Below are 10083 nucleotides of genomic sequence, written 5' to 3'. Positions count from 1 at the left end.
GTTAGTAAACAAAATAGTTCCTCTAATATAAAGAACCACAGTACTCAACTTGGGTTATACTGATCACTAACCAAAGTTGTTTTTAGAAGTTATAAAGGGAGATAACAGTGAATTTGAGAAGACAGCATGTCATCTTGCAAGTCATTCCACTCAGTTGAAGTCTTAGCATGGACTCAGAACAAACAAACAAACAAACAAACAAATAAAAATGGAGCCTTATATTATTTAGAAGAGTGAGGTAACTGCTTTTAGCAGGCTGGAGGATTCAAATGTATTTCACCCAAATGCTGCAATCTCAGCTCTTAGCATCTCACTCCTTTTATGCCTCCATGTCAATATTTAGGGTCCTTGTCATATGAGGTGGGTCTCAGTCTCCCACTCAGAGGGTCTGTTTCCTAGGGCTACTGTTAGTAGAAACTGTATTTATGTGGGTTCTATTTTAAAAAGGCCTGAAACAATGACTTGTGTATAAGTGATTGTTTTGGGAAAAGATTCCAAGAAACAAGAGTGAAGGAGTAGGAAGAATAAGACTGTATTATTGATTTGTTTACTGATCTTTGTACCTGTAGCACAATCTACATAGAAATGCCCTATAGAACTTTACAATGCACCTCACAATTTCCCTTCTGAAAGGCTAGAACCTATGGCATTTATACATTGACCCCCGATCCCATTTTGGCCCCTGGAAAATTCAGTGATCATGGTCTTCTATCTTCTAGGTTGTACAAACTCATGGCTTTGAAGAAAGTCCACATAAGAATAGCAGAGAAAAGAGAGAGGAGGAATGAGAGGTAGAGAGAGGGGACTTGGCAAGGAAGTTTGTACAGTGTGCTTCTCTTTTTGAAAATAGATAAATGGAGGATAAGGGAATGTGGTTTGGGTGCATCTACTAAAATATGGATTTGAGGAAAGGTGAAACTGGACAGATCTTACTTAAAAGTTTCCCAAATGAGGTCTTTTGTTTTGAAGAAGAAAAAAAAAAAAAAAAAAGCAGATGCAGCAATGACCTACTTGGAAATGGCTACTGAGACTAACTGAAAACAAGGGCTATCCCATGGGTTGACTCTGTAGACAGGACTTAACCAAAAGTTATTTATTTGCTGCTCCGCTCCCTATCTGGGGTAAGTTGTTAGAAGTAAAAAAATTGCTTTGGCAAAGACTACCTGGAATTACCTGAAATTATTCTTGGCCACTCACTGTAACTCCCTATAGAAACAAAGTTTTTTTCCTTGGAAATATAAAGAGAGAGAGAGAGAGAGAGAGAGAGAGAGAGAGAGAGAGAGAGATTCTCTTACAGAACATAACTGCAACAGTGGCTACTTAAAAGTCCAGTACTGTACTTGAATTAAAGGCAATTGACCTTGAAACAAGGGCTATAACCTGGTAAAAATGGTGATGTACAGGGATGAGCTGCACTCTCAGAAGTCATTAGTGATTTTAAGGATACCAGTAGACTGTGATGAGAAATATTTCAAGGTTTTGTGTTCGTTTGTTTTTTCATAAAACAGAAGAAACAACAGTTTGAAAAATGGTGTATCCATAAATAAAGCCTATAAATTATAAGACAAAAGTATGAAGTAAATATTGGGACACCTCAGGAAACTGAGGACATACTATGGGCCACAAGTGTCAAGTTTCCGCTGGCATTATTTTGCTACTTCAATGGAAACCTACACATTTTAGAAGGAGGAATTTGAGGAGGAAATAGCCATAGTTGAACAGTTTGGTTGAGATCTTATTCTTCATTTCCTCCCACCTCTAAGACAAAGAGAGTGGTGTACTCATTGTTATTAAGTAGGGCTATATTCTCATTCTAGACCAGGGAAGTTTCTGTAATAAAAGATCAGCTTTTTTAAGAGATGTAAGCAGAATTGAGTTAACTTAGATCTTCCTGGAAGAAAACGTAGAAAACTTAGTTAGAAGATTAGACCTTTAACCATTAAAGAGAATTAACAAACATTACCTCAGAGAATTTTGCAGAAAGGGCACACTCATAGATAATGGCTTATCATGGCTGCCTGTTTCTTTCTTGAGGATGGGTATACAGAGTAAAGAAGTCCAGTTAACCTGATAAAGAAACAGACTTATGGATTTATCAGGAAGGCAGGGGGGAGCAATGTAGGAAGATGATATTTTGGATTATGAACTCTTTACCCCACTTTCATTCTTTGTCTCTCTGATCTTACCTACTACTCAGAGAGTGGTAGGCAGCAGCTCTATCTGGTCTTACCTCTGAATCCTACTCGGGTAACTCAATTTCCAGCCTAGATTAGGCCTCCCTCCCCCATGGTCCCTCCCAAACCAGCCAAGGAGGATATCAGATCAGAAATCTCTCCTTCTCCATTGCTGACCCTCCATCCCACACCAGCCAATCTTCTCAAGGTGAGTGATGTTCCACAATTTCCCTTGTCTTGAGTCTTCTGCCCACTCTCTCTCACAGACTTCTCAAAAGTCTCTCATCTCAAAAGTCCTACCACTAGGCCAGAAGACTCCTCAGCCATTCAGCTTTGGGTCCTTCTGGATTGGGATCAATTTCTCATGGTGATTCTTCAGCAACAGGGACACCTGTCCTCAACAGCCACCTTTGGATTTGTGGTCTGTTACTCACCCTTCCTCTCTCGTGGGCCACGCTACACTCCCTCTGCACACTCACGGGGGAGATAATGCCCAAGCACCTCGTTTTCTTTTGTAACACTGTTTGGTCACAATATAAACTAGATAATAAGTCTCAATGCCCTGAAAATAGAACCTTATAATTTCAATTTGTATGATTTAGATAATTGCTCTCACCGCAATGAAAAATGGTCAGAGATTCCCTACATCCAGGTCTTTTTCACCCTCCAGTCTCGACCCTCTCTCTGTCAGTCCTGTTCTACCTATCAGATCCTTCTCCTTCAGGCAAAACATCATACCCTTAACACTTCTGATTGTGAATTTACTTCTGACCCAGCTTAACACTTCTGATTGTGAATTTACTTTTGACCCAGCAGACCACTGACCTCCACCCCTCATGAGCCCCCTCCCTCATATGCAGTACATTCCCCAAAACCACAATCTCCTAACCAGCAGCCACCTTCTCCTCTGGCCCCTGAGGGCTCAAATCCCGAGAACACAAGCTCCAAAGCAGCCTTTTCCCACTTAACATCGCTCTGGGGCCACCCAAGGAGCACCTTCCTCAGCAGCCACTTCTGCCCTGATGGAGGGAACAGGAACTGAAGGTATTGTCTGGGTACACATTCCATTTTCCACACATGATCTTACACAGATTGAGAGGCAGCTCAGATCTTTTTCCACAGGCCTGACCACCTTTCCTAGGAATTTGAGTACCTGACCCAGTTCTGTGACCTGACCTGGCATGACATTTATGCCATCTGTCTTCCTCTCTTGCCGGGCTGACCAGCAGACCCTGAGTGACGGATGAACAGATTGCTCTGACACACGTTTCTGTGAAAGAGAGGGCTAAGGGTCTGTTTTACTTAAGGAGCAAATATCAGTCCTGTTTCCTGCCTTCTTAGGCTTTTATTGTCACAACAGCTTGAACTAAAATGAACCTTTAGATACAATCAGCAGGGTAAGTAAGTATCCTTGAGAATGTATATGCTTCTACAAGGTTGGGTCTAAAAGACTAAACAGAGATTCTAGCAAAACACCCAGGGGGATCGGGCTTGTTTGGAAATCCAAGGTAGGGGCTGCTGCCTTGGCAAGGTCCCCTGAGGTGCCCCGACCTTTCGGAGAATCTTCCTTATAGACATTCCAACTAAGTCCCATGCTACCCCCCATGCCCCTGCCCCCCCCCCCCCGGCTTTTGTTTTGCTGGCTGCAGAAGACAGAAGAAGGCAGCGAACTTTGGAAGGTCAGGGTCTACAAAGCGCGTCCACTGCTCGAGTTCTGATTTTGTAGACTATAAGAAAAACAAAGAGAATTACAGTGACAGCAATGGTTAGTCTGATCAGGTACCAATTGATTTTAGGAAACCATGTGGTGGGGTCTATCCACTTCAAATGCCCCTTTATTGTATTCCAAGCAGTAGTCTGTTTTTCATGTTTATTGATAGCAAGTAAGGGCTCTCTAATTTGCCTTTGCAACATGTTTACTTCTTCAGCAAGGTTATCATGAAAGACTCCCAATAGATGCTTTTTAACATTAATCCAATGGTGGTGACGACTGTTCCATTTTAAAGGGGTGACACATATGTGCTTATGCTCCCAATTGCAATTAAGCACTTGCCTGTATGCTAGAGCAGTCTGTCTTTCCCCCAGATATTCAATGGCTGCCTCTATTGCCTGTAGTCTAGCTAATATTTTTTTATCTATATGCTGTTGTATAGTGAATTCCCTAGTTACATTATAGGCCATATTGTCTACAAATGTGGCCGTCTGCACAGACTCAGAAAGGGCCGCCACAGCAACGTTGGCCGTAGTAAGAATAACAACAGCTGGGAGAATGGCTGCAATGAGCATTCCCAAAAATCGTCTGGGTCATAATTGGCTCAATGTTCTTTCTAAGACATTGATAGCCTTGCCATTTCCTGGTGAGATTAACAGGTATCAGGGTTTCTGCTTGTTTCCTAAGTACCATAATAGTGCTGATGTTTAATAAGGTAATATTTTGGGTGGTAATACAGGATGTAAAATAAGCTCCTTCTCCAACCTGTCCTAGAAAAGATGAACTATGGCTTATTAGTAGATTGGGACCAATAACAAAGACATAGGGTGAGTGGTGTAAATCAGGCTATTGTCAGTAAGATATTAGTAAAATTATACTATAGTGGCCAGAGGAGTTCTGGCAGTTATCATGTCATAATTTCAAAGAGCTGAAAACATGGCCTAATCTCTATAAAGTTTCCTGAACTGGAAAGCCTAGTACTTGAGGTCATGGGGAACTCATCCCTCCCTTAGTCCAAACCCTAGGCATGCCTGCATAACCGATGTAACTAGCATTAGATGCACGGTGTACCAGAATGTCAGTGTGGTTGGCTTGTAAATGACCATGTGGGCTTTAATCTATAACCTGTTGGTCCCCTAGGACCATCCAATGGGCATGATTTCCTCGACAAACTTCCCAATGGAACGCCTCAGTAGAGTGGTCCCACCGCTTATTTTGCTTACACGGAGGGAAGGGAGGCACAGTAGTATTAGTCAGATTACTGCAGGCCGGACTGCCTGCTGAGAGAAATATTTAATTTACCAACTTGTTTTAAAAATGCTTCTAATATCTGAAAAACAAAAAGTTTAAGAATTAGTAATACTTTCAACAAAAGTCACAAAAATTAATAATTATTTAATAATTACAATAAATTTTTGCTCTATAATAAAATTGTTGCTTTTTCTGATATTTTTCTGCTAGTGTTTTCATAAATTCAGATATTTTATAGAGTAATGCAAATGACATGAAATCTTGTCCTTTCTGTAAAACATAATATTCCACAATATTATAACTTATAACAATTAGTTATAAATGAAAGCATATTAGAATTTATTTAATATGCATATATAAATAGAATATAATTATTGTTTTTTATTTGACAGAGCTTCCCATATATCTTAAGTATAAAATTTTCTTTATAAGGAGAGAAATAAAATATTAAAATTTAAACCCTGGGAAGGTAGTAAAATATATTAGACTAAAAGCTTATGTATTATTATTATGCAGTATTAAGTAATTTATTCATTTAAAGTAATCAAATTCCTGACTAACATAATATAATTATTTTAAATATATATATATATATATATATATATATATATATATAACCTTTGCTTCTTAGGAAAATATAGGAAAAACCTTTCTCTGTTTACTTTTAGAAACAGGCTTATTTTTCCAATGGAAAATATACTCACATTCTTAAGAAGTATAATAGAGATAATATGACCTTGAGAACTCTCAGGAGTCTGGAGAAAGGGTGGGTGTGCATGTGGGGAGATGGCATGTCCTGCGGTTTGTTCTCAGCACTGCAGTAACTCCTGGGCCTCTAATGACTTTAGTGTAAAAGTACCATTTTTTTTACAAGGAGAGTGCACCCTCCCCCCCAACTTCGCTGCTGCCACCTCTGCAGCCTATTTAAGGGTATTTCTGAAGCTCCAGCCCTTTAGGATAAATATTTGGGGAGCTTAAATAATTATTTCCCATATTTTTATTTTTTTGAATAGACTAATAAAATGAAATTTTGTATGTAAAAAGATATCTTAAAAAACAGAAAAAAAAAAAAAAAACACTAAAGTAAATGAATGAGTACTCATAAAAGTTGGACTGGGACATGAACCTTAGAATTTTATTTCACACTAGAGGCCTGATGCATGAAATTCATGCAAGGGCCTTGGCCCCAGCCCCCACCTACTGCAGCAGCCAGCTAGGGGCCCCTGCCACCTCTGCCTCAGCCCCCGCCTGCTGTGGCTTTGTCCAGAAGGAAGGACATCTGGAAGGACGTCTGGTCTAATTAGCATATTACACTTTTATTATTATAGATCAATTCAGTATAGCAAATAGGTTTTGAGTGGCATAAAGCCCAAATAGTAGAGACAGACAATTCCCTATAATTATAAAATGGTGAAGTGCAAACTAAGTCCCCCAAAGATAAGAAAATGAGTAAAGAACATTAATTAGTAACCAAGTTACATTATAGACAGACAAGAACTTCTACTAGCTAAGAGTTTCTAGTGGCTGATGTCTTGAGAGGGAGAGCAGGAAGGTCCCCAATAATAAGAGTTCTTGGCAGCTCCTGGAATTTCCTTCAATTCCTGCTACAAGTTCGGCCTGCTACAAGTAGCTGGGGGCTCCCAGCAAAGGGACATATGTACTATGTTTAAACAAATTAAACTAACAACAAAGACACAAAACAACAATTAACAGAGATACTCTACTTACAATATTTATAGGTGTGTACAACCTACAGACAAGACTTAATAAGCCAGAGTCCTTTCATTGGATCTTTCAGAAAATGTCTTATAGTGCTCGGGATTTACTGCTAGAATGCAGCCCAGAGGGCTCCTGGGTGGGGTGGCTAGTGAACACATACAAACCGCCTACTGTTCACAGTGCTCATTATATTCTGCTCTCCATAATAGATATTGATTGGCATCCAGAGTTGTCTTGGCTAAAATCTCCCAGTCCCAAGGTGTTATGTGATAATTTTCAGACAAGGCATTAAGGAGTGTCCTTTTGTAAATGGACTGTTAGCCCCACTTTCTCTAACACTTTTCCTTATTTCTTTAAAGGTATTAAAGGAGAGGGGCTCATAAACTTTAGTACCTAGTTGATCTTGCATAACTGGGCATGCTGAAAGCTCTCTTTCTAGCATGGCTTGCCTGACACTTGATCCTATAACTGAGGATCTAGTTAATGACTCCCACACTGGAGGTGGAGGATCAGGAAATCTTTCCTCCAGCGGTGGGGCTTTATGTATTACAGGCTCTACAGGCTCTGCTTCAGGAGGACGGGGTGGTGGTAAATCCTCCTGTTGTTCTGTAGGCTTTTGATCCTCAATATGACGTGCATCTTGAACAAGAGCCCATATAGTTAATGATGACAAGGGCACTCGTTTTCTCTGGGCCTGATTTCTCTTTAAATCCCTGTCCACTTGTTCCCAGAGATTAAGGTCTAGTGTTCCAGCATCAGGGAACCAAGGATTATAAATAATAACAATTTTTAATAAGCTTTTTAGCTGTTCTTCTGTAACAGAGTCACCACCTGCTTTTGATATCTGTTTAAGCACTGTGATACATTGCTGCTGTTCTGTGGACAACTGTTGTCCCATTATGAAGCCTTAGCTGAGAAAGAATTCCCTCAAACTTGGAAATCCCAAGCGGGCTCTAATGACTTACTGTGCAGTTACTTAGTTTTTTTTTTCCTCTTGGTTTTCAAGGGTTCAGCCGCGTTTTGTTGCGTTCCTGGCCTCCTCACACGGGGCACCAGCTGCCGGGGCTGACCAGCAGACCCTGAGCGATGGATGAACAGATTGCTCTGACACACGTTTCTGTGAAAGAGAGGCTAAGGGACTGTTTTACTTAAGGAGCAAATAGCAGTCCTGTTCTCCTGCCTTCTTAGGTTTTTATTGTCACAACAGCTTGAACTAAAATTAACCTTTAGATACAATCAGCAGGGTAAGTATCCTTAAGAAAGTAGTATATGCTTCTATAAGGTTGGGTCTTTAAAGACTAAACATAGAGATTCTAGCAAAACACCCCGGGGGATTGGACTTGTTTGGAAAAGTCAAGGTAGGTGCTGCCGCCTTGGTAAGGTCCCCTCAGAGAGCCCCACCTTTCAGGGAATCCTCCTTACAGACATTCCAACCAAGTCCCGTGCTTCCACACACTCTGCAACCCCAGAGGAGAAGGAGCCCATCTGATTAGCAGCTCAGGACCATGCTGATGCCCTCCAGAGACAGGACATGGCAGCCAACTAGGTAGGCATAGACATGGTCCCCCAAACTGACCAGAGATGGGACTATCAGGTTAATCCTCCAGGGTATTGGCTCCGTAGCCTTATAATCACCTATCTAATTGCCAGACTCAAAAAGGCTGCCCGTAAGGAGGTCAACTATGACGAACTTAATGAAATTACCCAGGGTCCTGACAAAAACCCAGCTCTTTTCCTCTTCTGCCTCACAGAGGCTTTACAGAAATTTAACACCTTTGACCCCATCTCCATAGAGGGAACCCTTCTTCTGAACACCCATTTTATACCCCATTTAGCCCCCAACATACACCACAAACTTTAAAAGATAAACACAGGTCCACAAAACCCTAAAAAAAAAAAAAAAAACCTCATTAACCTGGCCTTTAAGGTCTTTAATAATAGAGACGAGGAGACACAAATCTAAAAACAAAGGCAATATCAGGCCAAGGCTGAGGCCCAGTAGGAGGCCTTCCAGCTCCTAGCCACCACTCTCATGAATTGTAAAGGAAGCGCCGGTCCTCCAACCAAGGGTAAGTCAGGGCTAAGCCTCCTCTGGGCCCATGTTTCAAATACAACAAGGAAGCACACTGGGCCAAGTCCTGCGCAAACCCGAGACCCCTGCCTGGGCCCTGCCCAAGGTGCAGGAGGGAAAGACACTGGAAATCGGACTGCAGTCTGGCTCCTCCAGGTAGGACCTTGGCCAGTCCAGCAAGGCCGCCCTCTGGATACGATTTGGAGCTCCCAGACCTCCTGGCACTGGCCACTGAAGACCAAAGCTGCCTAGGCCCTGGCAAAGCCCCACAGATTTACACCAGCAGGACAGAGCCTCGGGTAACTATTCTGGTGGCAGATAAGCCCGTCTCCTTTTTAATTGACACCAGGGCCACTTATTCTGCCCTCCCCAAATTCACTGGAACCCTTGTCCCCTCCTCAGTCTCTATTATGGGGGTTGACAGACTAGTCTCACAGCCATTAGCCACCTCACCTCTACACTGCATCTTACTAAATACCCCCTTTATCCACTCTTTTCACTTTCTACCTTATAAAACCTGTGCATCCCCTTATAAAACCCAGTTTTCCCAAACCACAGACCTACTCGGTTTCACTCTCACCCCACAAAGTTGAGCCATTACCTTAGACCAGTGGTCGGCAAACTCATTAGTCAACAGAGCCAAGTATCAACAGTACAATGATTGAAATTTCTTTTGAGAGCCAAATTTTTTAAACTTAAACTCTATAGGTAGGTACATTGTTATTAACTTAATTAGGGTACTCCTAAGCTGGCCTTTGGTAAAAACTCAAGGGGCCAAAGAGCCGCATGTGGCTCACAAGCCGCAGTTTGCCGACCACTGCCTTAGACCATAAATACTTTATCTCCTCCATGACTGTCCCCTCCTCTAGACAAGAAATACTCTTCTTTCTGTGGCTTGCTGGGTATTTTCGCCTATGAGCTCCCAACTTCAGTCTTCTTGAAATGCCCCTTATGACAGGGCAAAGGGACCCCTCACTGAGCCCTTAGATCCCAAGGCCAGCATTCCCACCCCTTTAATGCTCTGAAAACTGCTCTCACCTCAGAGCCTTCTCACCACACTTCCCAAGAATAATTTTCTTTATTGTAAAACTGCAAATGCTTACTTAACAGTCCTGCTACTATCAGAAGCTGAACTCATTATCACCCAAACCTAAGCA

The sequence above is a fragment of the Eptesicus fuscus genome, chromosome 3 (genome assembly GCF_027574615.1).
Source record: "Eptesicus fuscus isolate TK198812 chromosome 3, DD_ASM_mEF_20220401, whole genome shotgun sequence".
Lineage (NCBI taxonomy): Eukaryota > Metazoa > Chordata > Mammalia > Chiroptera > Vespertilionidae > Eptesicus > Eptesicus fuscus.
Note: the sequence above shows the minus strand (reverse complement) of the source record.